Raw genomic sequence first — 20,345 nt, forward strand, 5'->3', positions numbered from 1 at the left:
ATTGCTCCAGGCTGATTGCTCTCTTTCAATTGCAAAGCTGTCTCACCTCTTGTGAGAGGAACTGTAGTTCTAAGCTTTCATTTCTCTAGAACAACTAGAGGCACACCCAGCAACTGTCCTTCTGCCCCCAGTGAAACTTGGATTTTTTTTTTTTTTTTTTTTTTCGAACTCCAGAGAACAGCTGTCCCCGAAATTCAAGAAGAATCCTACTTACTTCATCTCCAGGATGCCTGGAGCAGCTTGTCTGTTCAAACCGAATCGCCCAAGTCGTGAATGTGGCTTTGAAACCTATTAGTCCCATCTTCTGATGCCTGGGACAAGGCTATTATATTGTTGAGTTGGTTTATTGTTGTTTGTTTTTGCCTCCTGAAAATAAAAAAACATTAAACCCCTGCATATGAATGAATTTTCATAGATTTTTCATTTGGTCATCCTACAGAGGAGGCAGAGGCTGTTGACACAAACTTACAGACTGGGACTCCAAAGATCAGCCAGATGAAACACTATGTCCAGAGTCTTCATTTCCCAGCTCAGTGGTGGACAGCAGAGGACTCTAAGGTGGGTTGCCCTGGTTGGAGTCCCCTTTCAGCCACTTTAAGTTAACAGATGTCTCTGAGCTCCAGGTTCCTCATCTGTAAAATGAAGAGAAAGATGTCAATTGCTTGGGTTTTGAGAAAGACTGAAGGAGATCATGGATGTAAAATACATAGCATGGGGCCCGGAACCTGTCCTGTGGCTGGGAGTGCGTGGGTATGTTGCACACTGAGAACCTCTTTACACAATTGCCCATCCTCCTAGCCCCATAGTCTGTGCAAACATTTCCATGCCAATCTCCACGGTATTTGTGCAAGTAATTCTTCCTGCCATGGGGCTTCTCTGGCTGACTTCAGAATGTTGCTCAGCTTTAAAGGATGGACTGAGAGGTTAATGCTGGCGGAGCCACCCTAACCAAAGGGGGACTGGATCTGTTGGATAAATGCATCTGCTCTTTATTTCCCCAAGGGTGATGGTTCCGAGACATGTCTCAAAAGAGGGGGACACTGAGCCACAGTTACTCCCAGGAATGGCCCAACACACAGCATATTTCTACATTCATGTTTCTTTTGCCTGTCACTCAGTGGTGCTTCACTCTTGTTCCTTAGAATCACCTCCCAAATAAACCACCTTGACATGCCCTGACCCAGGCTCTTTATTTGGAAACCCAGGCTAGGACAGGAATGAAGAGAAGCCAGACCTTCTGACTCGAAGGTTAGGAGTCTTTTGATTTACACACACACGTGCACACACACAGACACACACAAACTTTGTTTTGTGTCCATGGCAGGCAGGTGGAGGAAGGGGGAGTTTGGCCAGCTCTAAGGTCTTCCTAGATCATCCCATACGTTGCTGGGGACCTCCAAGGGGCAGACAGTGTCTTCATCAGGTCCTTTAAGGACACAGGTTCCTGTGCATTGATGGCATTAGTGCTGAAGCCCAATTGCCCCAGCAGCAGCAACCAGCTTTGATCTGGGGCTGGCATCGGGTGGTGCCAGCAGCTGTCTCCATGATGTGATTTAAGGACACCATTAGACTCTGCCATGCAAATATATTATATGGGTGGGGTGGCACTCTAACCTTAGGCTTTTTGTCACACTGGGGTAAGTTGGAACTTGCAGCAGGGTAGGCAGTCCTGGGTGAGTGCCATGTGCCCACCCCCACTTTAAGCTGCCATTTATCCATGATCAATTATGAGTCAGCACCACGCTAATACTTCTATGCCCATCAGTCCTTTCTCAACCCAGGCTTTACAACAGAATCACCTGGAGCACCTTTAAAAGTGCCAATTGTAGTCCCCACTCCCCTCCAACCCCATCCATTCTGTTTTAATTGGTCTGAGGGCGTGGCTTGGGCGTCCATAAATTTCCTCAGCTAATTTTCATTTGCTATCAAATTTGAAAACCGCTGATATCCAGTTGTCTTTTTCATCCTCACCCCGACCTTCCTAGGGAAATATCTTTACCCCTCATTATTCAGGATGGGAAGCAGTGAATGTCTTGGAGAAGTTAAGTCACACAGCCAGTTAGCTGTGGAGCAAGGATTCAAATGCAGGTCTGATATGTCAGGCTCCAATCAAAGTAATATTTGCCAAATTTTCTTCTAAAAATCCCAAGGCAGAGTGTGTTCTTCCAAGAGAGGATGTTAGAGTGACCAGAAGCGGTCTGGAAATTTCTTGAAAGTCTCAAGCTTCATCTTAAAAACTCCTCATTTGTTTTGGTAAAAATGGCAAGATTTTACATTATTTTTGACAAAGTTGATATTCCAAGAAGACAGGCTGGGGTCGTTCATACCACACTGTGCTCACAGGGGATTGTATACACTGGTGTGAGCTGCTGAGCCTGGTCTATACACCGATGGACAGGAGAGGACTGGAGGACATGATGAGGGGATAGACATGGAAGAAGGAGAAAGCAGAACGTGGGGAGAAAGAGTGAGGGGCATCTGGGTGCCCTCAGGACTGATTCTGCTAATATTTCTCACCACATATCTTTTAAAAAGTTCTTAGCTTTGGAGGATGCAAGCATTCAAGATTGGTGTAAGAGCACAGCTCATGATGTAAATTTTACTTATCCCATATTTCAGAGGTTGACAATTTTTTTTTTTTTTTTTTTTTTTTTTTTGAGATGGAATCCCACTCTTTCACCCAGGCTGGAGTGCAATGGCACGATCTCGGCTCACTGCAACCTCCGCCTCCTGGGTTCAAGCGATTCTCCTGCCTCAGCCTCCAGAGTAGCTGGGATTACAGGCACCCACCACCATGCCTGGCTAATCTTTCTATTTTTAGTAGAGACGGGGTTTCGCCATTTTGGCCAGGCTCGTCTCGAACTCCTGACCTCAGGTGATCCACCCGTCTTGGCCTCCCAAGACAAACATTTTTAATAAAGGCTTAGATTGTAAATATTTTGGGCTTGTGGCCCATGTGGTCTCCATCACAGCTATTCAACTCTCGCCATAGCACAAAGGTAGCCATAGACACTGCAGAAATGAATGGGCGTGGCTGTGATCCAGCAAAACTTCATGTACAAAAACAAGCAGGCAGGTGGGATTTGGGCTGTGGGCAGTAGTTTGCTGAACCCTGTGCTTATTTTGCTTACTTATAAGTGTGAGTTAGATAATTAGCTTAACTCTTGATCTTCTCACTTGATTTATCTATAAAATCTCAATGTAAAGGCTAGACTAGATAACCATAACAGCTTCCAGTTTGCTCTGGGAGTACACACATGCACCTGTGTTGCTAACCTCCCAAAATGGATTTGGTTTCCGGTTAAGGCACTGAGACTTGGCCAGGTACAGTGGCTCACACCTATAACTCCAGCACTTTAGGAGGCCTAGCTGGGTGGATCTCTTGAGTCCAGGAGTTCAAGACCAGCCTAGACAACATAGCAAAACCCCCCTCTCTAGCAAAAAATACAAAAAATCAGCCAGGCATTGTGGCATGCACCTGTAATCCCAGCTACTTGGGAGGCTAAGGTGGGAGGAATGCTTGAGCCTGGAAAGTCTAGGCTGCAGTGAGCCATGATCGTGCCACTGTACTCTAACCTGGGTGATGGAAAAAAAAACCCTGTCTTTAAAAATTAATAGAGACACTGAGACTTTGAACAGTTTGGTCTAATGCTTCACATCTAACAAGTAGAAGGCCAGAATTTGCACCCAAGCCTTTTGGTAACTAAAGCCCAGATTCTTTTCCAGGCTATAACCATGTTTCTAAGCAATTGTTTGAAAATACTTCTAGCCTAGAGATCTATGAGGCTGTGATTTCATTTACCTTCTCTAGCTGGCTCTTTGCCCAATATGTGACAGTGCTAAAATATACCAGGCAAGCCACTTTTAAACAAATAATTTACCTAGGATTGAATCTAGCCATCTGAGTGCATTGACTTGGCATCCTGTAGGCAAATATCAAGAGACCTATCTCTTTTGGGACCCACCTCCTTCGTCAAAAAAATATTTGGCAGTTCATCTGAAGCATCTCCTCATTTCTGCTCTTCCAGCTGTCTCCGTTATTGCAGGGTCATGCAAGCAATCCCAGAGTGCGATCCCAACAACACTGACCTGCTAAATGCAATAGATACACTCCCCCTGTGTCATTGGCTTTAAATGGTCACTGCGGAAATAGCCAGGAGGCCAACAATCACTGTGGCCCACATGCCCACCCACGCTGTCACTCATTTCCCCTCTACTTCAATTTCAGCCCAACATGTATTTATGTGTCCAATCATTCTAGGCCTCCAAATGAAGAATACAATGTGCCCTCTGCCTCACCCTCTACAAGCTGCGGTGCCAGGGCCTGTGCTAGGTGCTTAAATATATTCTGTCCATTATGCTATTTAATTCTTCCAGCAGCCTTACAAGGTAGAGATTATGATATTCATCCTACATGTATAGAAGATGTGTGCTAAGGCAGGGTCCCTTCTCAAAGAGCTGGGTACATTTAGCTCAAATCTCCATTCTTGTGTGTGAGGACACTTAAGCCCTCCCCTGAGATTGTTGTGAGGTTGTTGGGTACGCCCTCCGCACTTCCTCTGTGGTACACTCATTGTTTAGATTTTGGAATGGATGAATTAAAAAGGAATCAGACAGTCAGATACCAATGGCTCTTAAGCCTCTGGGGTCATAGATCCTTTTGAAAATCTGGTTAAGGTTTAGCAGATTAGAAAACACAGGTAGTCCGGGCACAGTGGCTCACACTTGTAATCCCAGCACTTTGGGAGGCCTAGCCGTGCAGATCACCTGAGGTCAGGAGTTCAAGACCAGCCTGGCTAACATGGAGAAACGCTGTCTCTACTAAAAATACAAAAATTAGCCAGGCATGGTGGCAGGCGCCTGTAATCCCAGCTACTTGGGAGGCTGAAGCAGAAGAATTGCTTGAACCCGGGAGGTGGAGGTTACAGTGAGCTGAGATCGTGCCACTGCACTCCAGTCTGGATGACAGAGGGAGACTCCCTCTCAAAAAAACAAAACAAACAGAAACCACATGTAATTATCTATAGTTTGTATACTGCTTCAGCGGGTTCATGGACAAAATTGAGTACGTGTTAAATGTAGGTTACTATGCTAGACATGGAGCTACTGCTAGCACCTGGTAGACCCTTGGAGCAGATGCTTCTGGAGCCCACCCCCACTACCCTGTTCCTTATCCTCTTGCCCTTACCACAGTGCACACCTGCCCCAGTGTCCACCAGCAGCTCCTGCATTTCTCTAAGGGCTTTCCCTTGGCACAAGATTTGCTACTGTTGTGACGACCTGAAGTGATAGGAAATGAATGCTACCCCCATCCCTCCCACCAGAAGAGTCCTCAGTGTATGCATACCCCAGCTCTCGCTCCATTTAGTGAGGCCAATCCCAGGCACACGTGCCACACTGTCTCTCAGTTCACTCAATCGGATTAAGCTCCATTGCCCACACTGGTTGCTGGATCAAGGGTTTGTCTTTTACTGGATACCTTCTTTTTCCCCACTTTCCTACCAGTGTACCCTTAATTGCCAAATAAATTAGTTTAGTTGCACTGAAATCCTTGTTTCATAGACAGCTTCTGAGAAACCCAAACTAAAATAGCACTCAATAGTTTTATGTAGAATGTGTTATTCCTTGTGCTATGAGTTTTAATGGGTATTAATTTTACAGGTAGGAAAATATGACACATACACGCAGTTACAAGCTCAGAGGTCTAGGGCAAGGCGGATGCTAAGCTCAGCCGGGATCAAAGTCTTTACTCAAAGACTTTCCCTCTTTTTCATTTATTGAGACAACGAAACTACTATATGTCATTGGGTGAGACATTGGGCATACACGGGACGGTGAGTGAGATAAGGTCTCTCTTTATATGCAGCTCACATTCTAAAGAGAGGAGAGAGACAATAAGCACATATAACATGAAATAATATTGTGATGAGGATTATCAAAGGAATATACAGGATGGTGTTAAAACAATTAAAATGGGGGGATCAGCAGTATAGTAAAGGGTAAATGATACAACCTTGGTTAGGGGTTGAGAGAAGTTCTCATGCTCCTGGGTTCTTCATCTCACTTCATTGTATTTTCATACAACAAATGTTTACTGAACTCACACTATGTACTAGAAAAGAAAATGGACAGAATCTGTACTCTTAGGGAGTTTACAATTGCAGAAGATCTAGGGAATAAACAAATGAGGGAAATACCAGCTAGTAATAGCTACTTTGAAAAGAAGAATAATAGGTGATAAGAGATAGCATATTTTGTCCTTTTCCACTGACGTTCCCCAAGAAGATTAAGTCCAGCTACTCTGACGCATACATAGGATATAATAAGTTAATTTCTATGCATCTAGAATGGTACTGGTTATGTACAAACCCTTGAAACAACTGAACCACAAAAATCAAGTTACTAAAAGTATGTGTTGTGTTCTGTGATTCAGATGAGCAACACCAGTTGTGAAAGGCTATCTAAGGGAGGTGTTGTTTAAGCAGAGCTCTGAATGTCGAGAAGCCGGGCCGGGTGCGGTGGCTTACGCCTTTAATTCCAACTCTTTGGGAGGCCAAGGTGGGCAGATCATGAGGTCAGGAGTTTGAGACCAGCCTGACCAACATGGTGAAACCCCATCTCTACTAAAAAGACAAAAATTAGCCAGGCATGTGCCTGTAATCCCAGCTACTCAGGAGGCTGAGGCAGGAGAATCACTTGAACCCAGGAGGCAGAGGTTGCAGTGAGCCAAGATTGTGCCACTGCACTCCAGCCTGTGGGACAGAGTGAGAATCTGTCTCAAAAAAAAAAAAAAAAAAAAAAAAGCTGTCCCTTGAGGGTCAGGGAATGGCAGGTTTGGGGTAGTGGGAAGGGTCACTGCAAAGCCTTGAGAGCAGAGTCTGGCTTGGGTGCTCAAGGAACAGAAAGAAGCCAGGTGAGGCTAGGCAGGTGGATGAGAGGAGTGGGAAAAGAAAATAGTGCCAGAGAAGTGGGAGAAGGTAAATTATGGAGAACCTTATTACCAAAGTTAGGAGCATATATTTTATTCAAAGTGTGGGCAATAGTTTAGACACAGCCAATAATCAAAGAAGGAAGACCAGTTAAGATGCTACTAGGACATGTAATTAGGAGGTGCTGTAGCTTTATCCAATGTGGTAGTGGAATCAACAGGAATTGCTGATGAATTAACTATGAAGGAAGAAAGAAAGAGAAAGCAAAGATAACACCTGGCTTTATGAGTGGCAGATGAAGGGTAGAGCCATTTACTAGGATAGGAAAGACAAAGAAGAAACACATTTGCAAAAATAAACTGAAGAATTCTATTTTGGTTATGTTACAATTGAGGTGACTACTTGAATCGAAGCATTAACATCAAATTGACCTCTGAGTATGTGAGTCTGGAATCTGTAGAGAAAGATCTAAGAGTGTTCACCATAGAGAGGATATGGTCACTTAAAATGACGACAGTCCTGTAGGACTTATTGCCTGGCCTAGGATTTTCACACTCTCAAGATGGTACTGTTTTGCCTGATAAATTACATCCTTGTTCTCTGTGTAGAAAATATACATGGCGAAGTAAAAAGAGTAGGGAAGACCCCAGGACATCACAACACATAGAGGCTGAGGAAAAGGGGAGGAGCACAAGACATTGAGGAAAAAAATAGTTATTGAGGTAGGAGGAAAACCAGAAAAACGTGGTGTCACACAGACAAAGGAAACATGTTTCATGAAGACAAGATAAGCATGTCAAATGTTGCTGGAAGCTCAAGCATGCAAAGGACATCCATGGGATCCGTACATTTCATCTGCTGGAAGTCATGGTTCCAGGGAATCAGACTGTGGCTCTCTATAGGACACAGAACAACCTGGGCCTGCAGAAATCTAGGCTATAGCATCACAGATGAATTAAGGACAGTGGGTGGTGTACATGGAAAGGCCATGGAGTATTTCCTTTTAGCATGCACAGAACAACTGAGACAAATTTAAATTTCTTGAGATAAAAGAACAATGCCTTGTCAATGACATTGGCTGATATTAAGCTTAGAAAATGTAGACATTTATTTCAGAAAATAGAGAGCCTCCAAGGGCTCTGGCTTCCCAATAATGTTCCTACTACTGTTATTGCTACTATCTGTTACTACTTCCACTACTGCTTCTGCACATCATTTCTTCTAACTCCCAAGCCAGTGCTGTTTTCCAGCAGATCATGCTGTCTCAGCAAAGCTTCCTGGCTGGTTATATAAAAGGCAATGTGGGAAAGAGTTAATTGGCAAACAGAGTGACTACAATTTGCAACCTAAGAAGGCCTGCTGTGACTTGTTATCTGCAGAGCTAAGCAGCTTGCTGTACAAGTGATATTCGAAGCTCATTGCTGTTAATGCCAGTGGGGCCACTTAACACCTCCCTGTAAGTGGTCTCAAGATTAATATCTTGCCATTTATTTTATGTTATTTTTCCCCTTTGGAGAAAAGTCTTTCCTCATTTTTCGCCTTCAGGAGTCAGAGCTGAGAGAAGGTCAAACCCAGGGTGAGATGCGAACCTGACAGTTCCTTTCAAACTTCTCCCTGTGCAGCATGAATCATTGAGTTGGAGAATTACTCAGCAGAAAGGAAAGTGCACGGGCATTGGAATCACAGACCTGTGTTAAAATTCTTAGTAACTAAATGAAAGAACTATTTAATTCATCTCAGCGTCATTTTCTTTTCACTTGTTAAAATGAAAAGACACAATGCAATCTGTATCTGAGGGGCTTTTTTGAACAACTCACTCTAATATGGCTTCTACTCTCTCCACTTGATAAAACTAATCTTGAAGTGCATATTCATTACAATTGATGCATATTCTTGCCTGAAACATATTTCTGTTACCTCATGCATTCCTAGTTTTCTTTCTACCACCCTGGTTACACTTGTTCAGTCTTCTGCGCTAGCATTTTCTCCTCTGTCTGATCTCAGAATGTGAAAATAAGCCTTCTCCCCTCTTCTTAAACACTCTCTCTAGATAATAGTCATCATTTCATTAAACACCACGCATGTGCTGACAACTCTCAGATTTATCTCCGTAGCCTAGATGTATCTTTGGAGATATGGTCTAGTTTGTCCACCTGCCCACTTGCCATCTCCACTTGGATGCCCTTTAAACATCACACACTAACATACCTATGAATCTTGAGCTTCTCCTTAAAAAACCGTTCTACTCCAAGTCTACCACATCTCAGTAAATGTCACCATTACCAACCTTATGACTCCAATTAAAAGCCTAAGGTTCATAGTAAATCCCTCTCTTCTGCCCTCCATATAAAATACATCTGTAACTCATAAGAATCCTATATCCAAGTTGTATGGTTTGGGTTTGTGTTCCCACCCAAATCTCATGTCAAATTGTAATCTCCAGTGTTGGCGGAGGGGTCAGGTGGGAGGTGACTGGATCATGGGGGCAGACTTCCCTCTTGCTATTCTCCTGATAGTGAGTTCTCATGGGTTCTGGTTGTTTAAAAGTGTGTAGCACCTCCTCCTCCTCTCTCTTTCTCCTTCTCTGACCATGTAAGATGTGCCTGCTTCCCTTTCACCTTCTGCCGTGATTATAAGTTTCCTGAGGCCTCCCAGCCGTGCTCCCTGTAGAGCCTGCAGAACTGGGAGCCAATTAAACCTCTTTTCTTTATATATTACCTAATTAAACCTCTTTTCTTTATATATTACCCAGTCTCAGGTGGTTCTTTGTAGCAATGCGAGAATGGACTAATACACCAAGGATATCTTAAATTCATCAATTTCTCTTCATCTCCACTAGTACCTCCTAGGAGGCATATTTTTCATTTTCCCCTCCAGATCCGTTTTTCAGCCTTCTCTAACCTGCATGATTCCTTGGCAGACTGAGCTGTATATGCTATTATCAATGAACTCCCCAACCTTTGGGGTGGCTAATTGGATTTAGCTAGTGGACAGTACCAGCTGGAAATTGGGGAGAGGGAGAAAACTGCGGTTGGAGTGTGTGTTCCATGGGCTCCTTTCTTTCAGGAGGGCCATAGACTTACAGGGATCCTTCATAGAAGGTGTCATTCCCATCAGGAGGCAGCCTTCTGTCTCCATGTTCTAGTTAGCCCTCCCTCCACTTGTGCCTCTGTGCTCTGTGTAGTAATGGCTCTCCACTGGTCCTTGTCCCCAAGGAACTGCACAGCTCTCTGTGTCTTCCTTACATCCTGCCTTGCATGATCCCTGTATTTAACCCTCCCAAGCTATCCTTCTTTGAAAATGCTATCTATTTCCTGCTGGGAGCATGACGGTTTCTGTTTTAAGTATTCTGTATTTTTTATTTGAGTCACCAAAAAACAACAACAACAAAACAAAAATCACTGTCCTAATTAGCCTCCCACACTTACTAAAACCAGCCTAATACAGTCACTGCAGCAGAACTGAGTGGTCATTTCAAGACTTATATCATTTCACTTCACTGCTGGAAATCTTTAAGAAGCTTCCTTTTGCATTACAATAACCTCCTTATTAATGGGATTAAGTCCCTTCATGATCTGGCCCCTGCCTACTTCTCAAGCATATTTTGTGATCTTCTATGGCTTTGTTTTTTGTGCTTCAGTCGTGCAGATATAATTAAATTCTTTAAAACACTCCAAGTTCTTTGCTGCCTTGTGGATTTCATGCATGTTCCTATTTATGCCTAGAATCCTTTCCTCACAAAGAACATGCATATTTGCCTCCTCTTCTTGCTAAGGTTTCAGTTTAGTTGCCACCTTTTCAGAAACACCATTTCTGACACTCATCCTAAAGTAGTTCTTTCTTCATCATTCTCTGCCATGGCTTTGTATTATTTTCTTTCATAGCAATGACTTCATTAATTATTATTTATTATTTAATACATGTATCTCTTCGGTACACTGGAAGCATAAATCCATTGCGATGGTGGTGGTGGCAGTTGTTTTTAACTTCACCCCATTATAAACATTGTCTGTCATATAGTAGGAGCCTGATAAATATTTATAGATTGAAGGCATTGGTCAGGTGTAAATACCTGGCTCATAGTATATGTTTATTGAGCATGTACCATTTTACCAAGTGCTTTATGATCCCTGATGTTTGTTAGTAATATTAATAAGATAATCAAGTCCACTATTTCTTTAGGTACTTCTGGTTATCATGGATGGATTTTTGAGACATAGTTCATAATTCAAATATTTAGGGTAATTAATCAATTGATTTTCATAATGGGGGGGCATGTAGGAATACCTACTCTCTAATTGTCCTATTTTCTAAATACCAATCAAGTTTGATGAGTCAGAAAAAAGAGAATGAAGCAAATTTACCTTCTTACAAGCTTGGGAAATAGGACCTGTTGGTGGAGAAGAGTACTAATCTATTCTAATAGATACATATTGTTATATTTTAAAAATAGTTATTATTCATATTAAAGTGGATTCCAGAATAAATACATAAAGGCTTTTGGATGGATTTACAATCTGAGACATCTTCGCCTAGTGGTACTTATCTGAATTACAGGAATAGTACTAGGAAAAAACCAACAAGCCTCTTGGACACTACTATTCATTGCACATTTGAACCAAGACAGATAATAAATGCAAATAGATATAATAGTTAAATAGCACCTATTAAATTTTTAGTTAAATATTTTTTTACCTATTTGGGTGATGAGAAAAATTATAAGTGCCTCTGAAAGGACTTAGATTAAAACAAGTGTTGGGTTTTTTTCATATAAGTTTCAGATATAGGAGAAAACCTTGAGTGGTTGTCTTTTGTGGACTCATGGCATGTGGGGTAGGGAAACAGAAGAAGCAAAATAGCACCATTTTATAAGTGAGGCAGCTGAGGGTTACCGGGATTACATGTTGTCCGAGGTCAAAACAACCTTTCTGAGTTGGAGAGGAGGACGCGTACCTGAGTACCTGCCTCCTGGTACCATGATGGTCAGATTCAGAAGTCCCCTCCAGGCCCACATTTCAATTTTCTTAAATTTATGTTCAGCAACACTTTATACCATGTGTGGTGATTTTAACAAGGTGAATAGTTAAACCTAGGAGTCCTTTCATATCCCTATTATTACCTTGGCCCCATAGCATCTTCATTAAGTTGGTATTTTGATTAAAGTGAGACTCAGAGAAGAAAGATCCCTGCTTTTTGGGAATGTAAACTCGTACAACAGTATGGCAGACAGTATGGAGATTCCTTAAAGAACTTAAAGTAGAACTACCATTTGATCCAGTAATTCCATTACTGGGTATCTACCCAAAGGAAAATAAGTCATTACGCGAAAAAGACACATGCACATGCATGTTTATAGCAGCACAATTTGCAATTTCAAAAATATGTACTCAACATAAATGCTTATCAACCAATGACTGAATAAAGAAAATGTGGGATATATACACCATGGAATGCTACTCAGCCATAAAATGAATAAAATTATGGTCTTTGCAGAAACTTGGATGGCCATTATTGTAAGTGAAGTAACTCAGAAATGGAAATCCAAATATCATATATTCTCACTTACAAGTGGGAGGTAAGCTATAAGGATGCAAAGGCATATAATGGAATGATATAATGGACTTTGGGGACTCGGGAAGAGTGGAAGGTGGGTGAAGGTTAAAAGACTAAACATTGGGTACAGCGTATGCTGCCTGGGTGGCAGGTGGACCAAAATCTCAGAAATCACCACTAAAGAACTTACCTATGTAAACAAAAACTACCTGTACCCTGAAAACTACTGAAATAAAATAAAAATTAAAACTAAAAGAATGAAGGTGCAGCAACCACACACAAAAAAATTTACCAGCTTTCCTGTGGTCACACAACCAGAAAGTGACAAAATAAGGCCTCAAATTGTGGGTGTGCTGATTCCAATTCTTATTGCCTTTTCACTTTTTGATGTAAAGCCAGTGAAAACAGCACAGGTCTCTGTTCTCTTTCTTTCTGTTTTGAGGCAACAATTTTCTTTTAACACCTGTAACAAAAGTGTGGTACCTTATTTCTCCCTAAAGGCCAAAGGGTGGTGCCTTCCTCTGATGATTGCCACAGGCGGTCATCTGTTATCACCTGCTTCAGTGTGGAGCCACTTACAGAATCATGAAAAGAGAATTTACCCTAAAGGGTCTTGCTCAATAAAGGTGCTGAGAAGAGGGAAGTGAGAGGGAATGGAGCTTTTTCCCCCCTGTCTTTACATAATTACTTTTTATAGGCAATGTTATAGCAATATATAATTACAGGCATATAATAATAACTCTGGTTCTCAGGCCCAGAATTCAGGCTATGAGGTTTTGCATAAGTAGAATCTACCTTTCAGTGCTGTGTAGAGGAGAGGAATTGGGAAAGATTTTGGAGGACACAGACTTGGGTTCAAAGTACAGCTTCATCACCTGCTGGCTTTGTAGCCTTGGACACAAAGAACATCTTTTGACTCTTGCTGCTTTATTATCTCAAAGGATACCTCAATAGGCTTTTGAAAGTTTAACTGAAAAAAATGTTTGGAAAATATATAATAATAATAATATAGTAAGTAAAATTAAATAGACACTCTAAAAATGTTTATTTCCTTCCCCTTCTCCATCTGATCATGAGTAATACAGACTTTACCATAACATCTGCCAAGGGCAATGCAAATGCATCTTCTTTTCATCTTGAGAGGCAGAAGGCATGCATGTAGGGGATTGCTAAAAGTTGTGATGCTGTATGCCTATCCAGAAAACCAAAGGCCAGTAGGTTAATGCCCTCTGTCCTCAGTTAAGCTACAATACATGATACAATGAGAACTTTATGTATGGTTTGAAGCTGAGAAGTTTCAAACTAAGATAATTAATATGAATTGGCCAAAGTACACCCAAAGTAGGATATGAGTCAGTTGAGATCCCAGACTTCTGGCCTAGACAAGATCTATTCAAATCCAACTCTATTGGCAGAGTTTATTTTATTTTTAGGACCTATTTTTCTAAAGATTTAAAATTCTTCTCTAAAATCATACCCTAGTCCTTCTTATTTTCTTATCTAGTTTCTCCCTTTTTTTAGGAATCCTTTTAAGCCACAACTTTTGCTCAGGTGTAATAATAATGTTCCTCCTACTGCTAAAAATAATAATGGTCAATATTAACACAATAACCATATGTGATCATTTATATTGTGTAATCTATTCATCAATTTTATAAGCATATAATAGCATTCCCACTTTACAGAAAAGAACCTGAGCTTATAGAGGTAGAGTGAATTGTCCCTGGTCATTAGAGTAAATGGCAGGGCACTTCTAGGTCTGTCTCATTCTAAAACCCATATTCTAAATATACTTTTATATTCTAATATACTGTCTTCATTCCAATTGTGTATACATTAAATGTCTAACCTCTTTTTCATACATTTAGGAGTAAATAATATTGCTTTTTAATGTACTGAATTCAGTCCCTTAATAATAGCAACAGATTTATAGTTTCTATGAGTTTTCCAAAGATAAAACGGCTACTGACTCATCTCCAGTTGATAACTCAAAACATCATACACTTAACACATCCATGGCATCGTGGCCTTCTCTACCAAACCTGTTTCTGCCCAAATCATTCACTGACATGTCACAAAATGACACCATTGTTAACCTAGTGTCTTAGGTGAGAAATTTGGGATTCCTTCTTATCACCTCGGTCTGTTTCACATGTCACATTCTACAAATCAGTAAGTCCTAATGTTTTTACCTCTAAAATCTTAATTAATCCACATTTCTCTATTTCCATTGCCACTGATATTCTGAGCAGAGTTTGGAGCACTCCTGGATAGAGGTGTCAGAGAGGGTATTTGAGAATTAGAGGTGGAGCTTATTCAATGGGCTCTAAATTCCCCTCAAATTATGAGACTTCATGAACTTATCTTCTCTATTGAATGTAACTCTCGAAAGGAGGTATTTAAGGACTCAATATGGCAAATGTAAGAAAAGCATCATTGATCGGAACATGTAGATAAGCACTCAGGCAGCTGTGGGCTGGACTATTTTATGGAGAGGGTTTTTTGTCTATGTGGTTTTGGCTTTATATATTATATATGTATAATATATATGTATATACTTTAAGTTCTGGGATACATGTGCAGAACATGCAAGTTTGCTACATAGGTATACTGTGCCATGGTGGTTTACTGCACCCATCAACCTGTCACCTACATGACGTATTTCTCCTAATGCTATCCCTTCCCTAGCCTCCTACCCCATGACAGGCCCCAGTGTGTGATGCTCCCCTCCCTGTGTCCATGTGTTCTCATTGTTCAACTCCCACTTATGACTGAGGACATGTGGTATTTGGTTTTCTGTTCCTGTGTTAGTTTGCTGAGGATGAAGGTTTCCAGCTTCATCCATGGCCCTGCAAAGGACATGAACTCATCCTTTTTTATGGCTGCGTAGTATTCCATGGCATATATGTGCCACATTTTCTTTATCCAGTCTATCATTGATGGGCATTTGGGTTAGTACCAAGTCTTTGCTATTGTGAACAATGTTGCAATAAACATGTGTGCATGTGTCCTTATAGTAGAATGATTTATAATCCTTGCAGTATATACCCAGCAATGGGATTGCTGGGTCAGATGGTATTTCTTGTTCTAGATCCTTGAGGAATTGCCTCACTGTCTTCCACAATGGTTGAACTAATTTATACTCCCAACAGTGTAAAAGCGTTCCTATTTCTTCACATCCTCTCCAGCATCTGTTGTTTCCTGACTTTTTAATGATCACCATTCTAAATGGCATGAGATGATACTGCTTTATCGTTTTGATTTGCATTTCTCTAATGACCAGTGATGAGGAACTTTTTTTCATGTTTGTTGGCTGCATAAATGTCTTTTAAGAAGTGTCTGTTCATATCCTTTGCCCACTTTTTGATGGGGTTGTTTTTTTCTTGTAAATTTGTTTAAGTTCTTTGTAGAATCTGCATGTTAGCCCTTTATCAGATGAATAGATCGCAAAAATTTTCTCTCATTTGTAGGTTGCCTGATCACTCTGATGATAGTTTCTTCTGCTATGCAGGAGCTATTTAGTTTAATTAGATCCCATTTCTGAATTTTGGTTTTGTTGCCATTGCTTTTGGTGTTTTAGTCATGAAGTCTATGTTCTGAATGGTATTGCCTAGGTTTTCTTCTAGGGTTTTTATGGTTTTAGGTCTTATATTTAAGTCTTTAATCTCTCTTCAGTTAATTTTTGTATAATGTGTAAGAAAGGGGTCCCATTTAAGTTTTCTGCAGATGGCTAGTGAGTTTTCCCAACACCATTTATTAAATAGGGAATCCTTTCCCTGATGCTTGTATTTGTCAGGTTTGTCAAAGATCAGATGGTTGTAGGTGTGTGACTTTACTTCTGAGGCCTCTGTTCTGTTCCATTGATCTATATATCTGTTTTGGTACCAGTATCATGCTTTTTTGGTTACTCTAGCCTTGTAGTGTAGTTTGAAGTCAGGTAGCATGATGCCTTCAGCTTTGATCTTTTTGCTTATGATTGTCTTGGCTATATGGTCTCTTCTTTAGTTCCATATGAAATTTAAAGTAGTTTTTTTCTAATTCTGTGAAGAAAGTCAGTGGTAGTTTGATGGGGATAGCACTGAATCTCTAAGTTACTTTGGGGAGTATGGACATTTTCACAATATTGATTCTTCCTATCCATGAGCATTGGAATGTTTTTCCATTTGTTTGTGTCCTCTCATTTCCTTGAGCAGTGGTTTGTATTTCTCCTCGAAGAGGTCCTCCACATGCCTAGTAAGTTGTGTTCCTAGGTATTTTATTCTCTTTGCAGCAATTGTGAATGGGAGTTCACTCATGATTTGGCTGTTTATCTATTATTGGTGTTTAGGAATGCTTATGATTTTTGCACATTGATTTTGTATCCTGAGACTGCTGAAGTTGCTTATCAGCTTAAGGAGATTTTTGGCTAAGATGATGGGGTTTTCTATTGTACACTTTGGCTAGCGTGCAGCCATTTGTAGATGACGTGCAGGTAATCTCTCCAAACCGAATTCTAACACAGTGGCACGCATCCAGAGTCTGATCTGTGTGGGAATTGCAACTCTGTTAGAAGTGTGCATGTGTCACCTTGGGCTCCTTAGCCTCTCTCAGACATAATTTGCTCATCTGTCAAAAAGATGATTCCTACCTCACATAGTGAGTGGACAAAATGAGATCATAATGCTGATGATAATAAAGATAATGTATATTTATTTATTTCAAGAGCATTGCATGTCAGATAAGTGATGAGGATGGAGAGCACAAGACAGACACAGTTCCTATCATTGGGGAGTTTATTATTTACAGTGATAGACAGGTGTTAAACAATACTCATACAACGCTATGTTGATAATCATTCTAATAACATTGCTATGCTAGGTAGTCAAAGTGTTTTACATATGTTATTTCATTCAGTCCTACAGTAGACCTCCGAGGTAGACACTATCATCACCCCATTTTGTAGATAAAGGAGGTGAAGCACCAAGAAGTGAAGTAACTTATCCAAGATTTTCCAACTACTAGTTGACCAAGTCCAGATTTGAACCCAGGCTGCCTGGCTCTTTACAATCTCCTATGATACTGACAGTGTCAAGAAGGCAAACAGCAGGGCACTGTGAAATAACATACTAGGGATGCTGACGTAGATTGATTAGGGTGTCTGGGAAGCCTATCCAAGGAAGTAACATTTAAGATGAAATTTAAAGGATAAGTAAGAGCCAGGGCAATAAAGTTTGGAGCAAATACTTTGACATGAGTGTGGAACAGACATAGATCAGGTGGGAGGAACCTTGAGAATGAGAGGGGGACCAGGGCAGGGGAAGATGCAGAGACCAGCAAAGGACCAGAACAGGCAGCACTTTAAAGGCTGTGCCAGGGACTGGATTTTAAGAGCAAAGAGATCATTGCAGATTTTATCCAGGGTAATGACATGATATAATTTTCTGAGATCTTGGTGGGTATTGGGTATTATGATATGCTGGGTACAGTAGGGTAGATGGCATTCTATGAAGATTACATTTCTTAAGATCTCACAGGTAGTATGTGGCTAATGCAGAGTTTATTATGAGGCTAACCTGTTTCCACAGCCTTAACCTTAACTGTGGCATGGTCCTGTACAGGGTGTGCCATGTACTCTATGTGATAAATACCTCTAATCCACCATCTGGTATAATTCCATCCAGTCCCATTGCTTTCAGTCACACCCACATGCCAATGACTCCCACACTGATGTGTCCAGTTCCAGTCTTTCCTGGGAATTCCAACTCAGCAGTTGACTTGGTATCTCCATTTGTATGCTTATTGGCATCTCAAAGTTAACATGTGAAAATATGAACAACTGATTTCCAGTTTTCAGTGGCGGCTTCATTATTCCATTGCCCGGGTTATATAGCTGACTGTCATCCTCCATTCCTCTCTTTAGTGCCCCAACAGCAATCTGTCAGCAACTCAAATTGGCTCTACTTTCAAAACATAGCCCCCTCCCCTTTCCGAATGCAAATCACCAGCATCTCTCCCCTCATTCTTGTTAAAGCCTCCTCATAATTCACCTGGCTTCCACAGTTATAAAACTCTTTTGCAGCTTTTCCTCTTAGAGTGAAAGACAGTTTTCACCATGGTCTATAAGACTGTACCTGTTTTATTTTTTTATTGCCCATTTGTTTACATTTAGTCTGTGACTACTTTCATGCTATAACAATACAGTTGAGTGGTTGCAACAGAGACCATATGGCCCACGAATGTAAAATATTTATTATTTGGCTCTTTGCAGAAAGAATTTTCTGATTCATGCTCTATGTAATCTTCACATACTCCCCAAGATATGCACACACATATGCATACTTCTCTGACCTCGTATTCCAACACTCACACCCTTTCCTACTCTGTTTTAGCTACATTGGCTTCCATGCAATGTCAGAAACTTTCTCAGAATGTCCTTACCTCAGGGAAGTTTACTTGCCTTTCCCACTGCCCGGAGGACCCTTCACCCATGATCAAATGCATTCATCCATTCATATGCAAAGCTCCCGAGCTTCCTTTCAAGGTTTTTGCTCAAATGTCATCTGATTCAAACACTCTCTCCAGGTTTCCCTGGTTTAAACAAACAAACAAACAACACTCTCCCCCATTGGTCTCTTTCACTCTCATCTTGCTGATTTTTCTTTTTACCCCTTACTTCCACTGACAGTGTGTAACTTGTATATTCTCTGTCCTTTGACTACAATGTAAACACCATGACAGCAGAGACTTCATTTTATTCATTCCTTCATCATCTGTGACTTGAAGAAAGCCAGGTATGTAAATGCTCAATTACTTTTATGAATAAATGAATGCATGAGAAAATACTTGGAGTGTAGTAGAAAATTTCAGCATAAGTTCTAGAATATTCCTTGGGTGCCTGTCATGTGCTAGGCACTTACTGAACACTTTCACATACATTGACTTCATGTTTAACCTCCCAGAAACCTTGGTAGAAGGGGCCCTTGTTTCTCTTCTGTCCTTTCCTGTAAAAAAAAAAAAAAAAAAAAAAAAAAAAAAAAAAAAAAAAAAAAGATATCCCTGAAACAATGGGCTGTGAAAGCTGTTGTGTACTGAGGGGCAGGAAGAGGCCATGTCTCCAGAATACTCACAAGTGACAATTTCTGAGGTCTGAGCCACTTCTTCCCTCCAGGTGGCTGCTGAGAAAAGCACTATCTCTTTAAAATAGCTCACATCATTAAGATGCTAATAATAAATCATAGTTATGTGATTTTTCCTAAAAAGATTAAATCCAGGATCCTTCCCCAGAAATCCAGTTCCCGCCACAATGGGCATCCTGTTTACTATGCTCTCAATAATAGAGTCCTAACTGGAAGATGTCAGAATGAAATTAAAGGTCAAAGCACATATGGGTGTAGCACTTTTGAATATTTCTTCTTTGTTGAATACCAAATACAGATAGGCATCTCAAAACACTGCCTAGAACCAAGCTTCTTTTTTTATTGTGGCAAAATATACCTAACATAAAATTTAACATTTTAACTAGTTTGAAGTGTATAGTTCAGTGGTATTATGTACATTCACATTGTTCTGAAACTGCGACTACTGTCCAACTCCAGAACTTCTTCATCTTGCAAAACCTTAACTCTGTACCTGTTAAACCAGAACTCACCAACCCTCCTTTCCTCAGTCTCTGGAAACAACCATTTTACATTCTGTCTCCATGAATTTGATTACTCTAGGTACTTCATATAAGTGGAAACATATAGCATTTAACCTTTTGTGACTGGCTTATTTCACTTAGCAGTATGAATTCAAGGTTTATCCATGTTGTAGCATGTGTCAGAATTTCCTTCCTTTTTAAGGCTGTGTAATATTCTATTGTACACATATACCACATTTTGTTTA

The 20,345-nt window shown here is 40.7% G+C and overlaps 1 long non-coding RNA gene across 1 annotated transcript in view; it reads left to right on the forward strand.

Moving 5' to 3' along the window:
- The first annotated feature begins 445 nt into the window (after positions 1–445).
- LOC134737143 (uncharacterized) overlaps positions 446–20,345 on the forward strand; it is a 517,224-nt gene continuing 497,324 nt past the window's right edge. The window contains exon 1 of the long non-coding RNA XR_010121777.1: positions 446–558. This is a non-coding gene — a long non-coding RNA (uncharacterized lncRNA). The remainder of the gene's footprint in view (positions 559–20,345) is intronic.

Source organism: Symphalangus syndactylus, chromosome 7 (assembly GCF_028878055.3).
Source record: "Symphalangus syndactylus isolate Jambi chromosome 7, NHGRI_mSymSyn1-v2.1_pri, whole genome shotgun sequence".
In the NCBI taxonomy this organism is placed as follows: domain Eukaryota; kingdom Metazoa; phylum Chordata; class Mammalia; order Primates; family Hylobatidae; genus Symphalangus; species Symphalangus syndactylus.